General features: G+C 45.4%; 8 non-coding genes across 8 annotated transcripts in view; all 8 read right to left on the reverse strand.

Annotated features, from left to right (window-relative positions):
• Positions 1-159: 159 nt before the first annotated feature.
• On the reverse strand, positions 160-278 carry LOC133434501 (5S ribosomal RNA). The gene has a single exon (XR_009778639.1). It is a non-coding gene; the product is annotated as a 5S ribosomal RNA (ribosomal RNA).
• A 216-nt stretch (positions 279-494) lies between these two features.
• Positions 495-613, reverse strand: LOC133434473 (5S ribosomal RNA). Its single transcript, XR_009778613.1, has one exon. It is a non-coding gene; the product is annotated as a 5S ribosomal RNA (ribosomal RNA).
• A 199-nt stretch (positions 614-812) lies between these two features.
• Positions 813-931, reverse strand: LOC133434485 (5S ribosomal RNA). The gene has a single exon (XR_009778624.1). It is a non-coding gene; the product is annotated as a 5S ribosomal RNA (ribosomal RNA).
• A 217-nt stretch (positions 932-1,148) lies between these two features.
• LOC133434407 (5S ribosomal RNA) lies at positions 1,149-1,267 on the reverse strand. The gene has a single exon (XR_009778550.1). It is a non-coding gene; the product is annotated as a 5S ribosomal RNA (ribosomal RNA).
• Positions 1,268-1,466: 199 nt separating this feature from the next.
• LOC133434242 (5S ribosomal RNA) lies at positions 1,467-1,585 on the reverse strand. Its single transcript, XR_009778393.1, has one exon. It is a non-coding gene; the product is annotated as a 5S ribosomal RNA (ribosomal RNA).
• A 199-nt stretch (positions 1,586-1,784) lies between these two features.
• On the reverse strand, positions 1,785-1,903 carry LOC133434266 (5S ribosomal RNA). The gene has a single exon (XR_009778416.1). It is a non-coding gene; the product is annotated as a 5S ribosomal RNA (ribosomal RNA).
• Positions 1,904-2,119: 216 nt separating this feature from the next.
• LOC133434496 (5S ribosomal RNA) lies at positions 2,120-2,238 on the reverse strand. Its single transcript, XR_009778635.1, has one exon. It is a non-coding gene; the product is annotated as a 5S ribosomal RNA (ribosomal RNA).
• A 199-nt stretch (positions 2,239-2,437) lies between these two features.
• LOC133434508 (5S ribosomal RNA) overlaps positions 2,438-2,500 on the reverse strand; it is a 119-nt gene continuing 56 nt past the window's right edge. Inside the window, exon 1 of the ribosomal RNA XR_009778646.1 lies at positions 2,438-2,500. This exon is cut by the window's right edge and continues 56 nt beyond it. This is a non-coding gene — a ribosomal RNA (5S ribosomal RNA).

Below are 2,500 nucleotides of genomic sequence, written 5' to 3' on the forward strand. Positions count from 1 at the left end.
ATAAGTCATATAATATAAGTAATTGATTTGTTGGTTTTATTTGTTGGAGTTAAAGTGCCTTAACCATGTGCAAAACACTTTAGGACGTGAGCTGTCGCTGTTACCACGTTGAAATATGTGTGGCTAGATTAAGCGAGACCGTTCTCTGCTGGTTGAAAAAGCTTACAGCACCTGGTATTCCCAGGCGGTCTCCCATCCAAGTACTAACCAGGCCCGACCCTGCTTAGCTTCCGAGATCAGACGACATCGGGCGCATCCAGGCTGGTATGGCCGTAAGATGAAGCTGCAGCTTGAAATACTTCTTATATGGAGTTGAAGATAAGTATATAATACAAGTCATTGATTTGTTGGTGATAATAATTTAGAAGCGCTTATTTGTTGGAGTTAAAGTGCCTTAACCATGTGCAAAACACTTTAGGACGTGAGCTGTCGCTGTTACCACGTTGAAATATGTGTGGGTAGATTAAGCAAGAGCGCTCTCTGCTGGTTGAAAAAGCTTACAGCACCTGGTATTCCCAGGCGGTCTCCCATCCAAGTACTAACCAGGCCCGACCCTGCTTAGCTTCCGAGATCAGACGAGATCGGGCGCATCCAGGCTGGTATGGCCGTAAGCAGAAGCTCCTGCTTGAAATACCTCTTATATGAAGTTGAAGATAAGTCATAGAATATAAGTCATTGATTTGTTGGTTTTATTTGTTGGAGTTAAAGTGCCTTAACCATGTGCAAAACACTTTAGGACGTGAGCTGTCGCTGTTACCACGTTGAAATATGTGTGGCTAGATTAAGCGAGACCGTTCTCTGCTGGTTGAAAAAGCTTACAGCACCTGGTATTCCCAGGCGGTCTCCCATCCAAGTACTAACCAGGCCCGACCCTGCTTAGCTTCCGAGATCAGACGAGATCGGGCGCATCCAGGCTGGTATGGCCGTAAGCAGAAGCTGCAGCTTGAAATACCTCTTGTATGGAGTTGAAGATAAGTCATAGAATATAATTCATTGATTTGTTGGTGATAATAATTTAGAAGCGCTTATTTGTTGGAGTTAAAGTGCCTTAACCATGTGCAAAACACTTTAGGACGTGAGCTTTCGCTGTTACCACGTTGAAATATGTGTGGGTAGATTAAGCGAGAGCGCTCTCTGCTGGTTGAAAAAGCTTACAGCACCTGGTATTCCCAGGCGGTCTCCCATCCAAGTACTAACCAGGCCCGACCCTGCTTAGCTTCCGAGATCAGACGAGATCGGGCGCATCCAGGCTTGTATGGCCGTAAGCAGAAGCTGCAGCTTGAAATACCTCTTGTATGGAGTTGAAGATAAGTCATAGAATATAAGTTATAGATTTGTTGGTTTTATTTGTTGGAGTTAAAGTGCCTTAACCATGTGCAAAACACTTTAGGACGTGAGCTGTCGCTGTTACCACGTTGAAATATGTGTGGGTAGATTAAGCGAGAGCGCTCTCTGCTGGTTGAAAAAGCTTACAGCACCTGTTATTCCCAGGCGGTCTCCCATCCAAGTACTAACCAGGCCCGACCCTGCTTAGCTTCCGAGTTCAGACGAGATCGGGCGCATCCAGGCTGGTATGGCCGTAAGCTGTAGTTGCAGCTTGAAATACCTCTTATATGGAGTTGAAGATAAGTCATATAATATAAGTCATTGATTTGTTGGTTTTATTTGTTGGAGTTAAAGTGCCTTAACCATGTGCAAAACACTTTAGGACGTGAGCTGTCGCTGTTACCACGTTGAAATATGTGTGGCTAGATTAAGCGAGACCGTTCTCTGCTGGTTGAAAAAGCTTACAGCACCTGTTATTCCCAGGCGGTCTCCCATCCAAGTACTAACCAGGCCCGACCCTGCTTAGCTTCCGAGATCAGACGAGATCGGGCGCATCCAGGCTGGTATGGCCGTAAGCAGAAGTTGCAGCTTGAAATACCTCTGATATGGAGTTGAAGATAAGTATTTAATACAAGTCATTGATTTGTTGGTGATAATAATTTAGAAGCGCTTATTTGTTGGAGTTAAAGTGCCTTAACCATGTGCAAAACACTTTAGGACGTGAGCTGTCGCTATTACCACGTTGAAATATGTGTGGGTAGATTAAGCGAGAGCGCTCTCTGCTGGTTGAAAAAGCTTACAGCACCTGGTATTCCCAGGCGGTCTCCCATCCAAGTACTAACCAGGCCCGACCCTGCTTAGCTTCCGAGATCAGACGAGATCGGGCGCATCCAGGCTGGTATGGCCGTAAGCAGAAGTTGCAGCTTGAAATACCTCTGATATGGAGTTGAAGATAAGTCATAGAATATAAGTCATTGATTTGTTGGTTTTATTTGTTGCAGTTAAAGTGCCTTAACCATGTGCAAAACACTTTAGGACGTGAGCTGTCGCTCTTACCACGTTGAAATATGTGTGGGTAGATTAAGCGAGAGCGCTCTCTGCTGGTTGAAAAAGCTTACAGCACCTGGTATTCCCAGGCGGTCTCCCATCCAAGTACTAACCAGGCCCGACCCTG

Source organism: Cololabis saira, unplaced genomic scaffold, assembly GCF_033807715.1.
Source record: "Cololabis saira isolate AMF1-May2022 unplaced genomic scaffold, fColSai1.1 scf046, whole genome shotgun sequence".
Taxonomy (NCBI): Eukaryota; Metazoa; Chordata; class Actinopteri; order Beloniformes; family Belonidae; genus Cololabis; species Cololabis saira.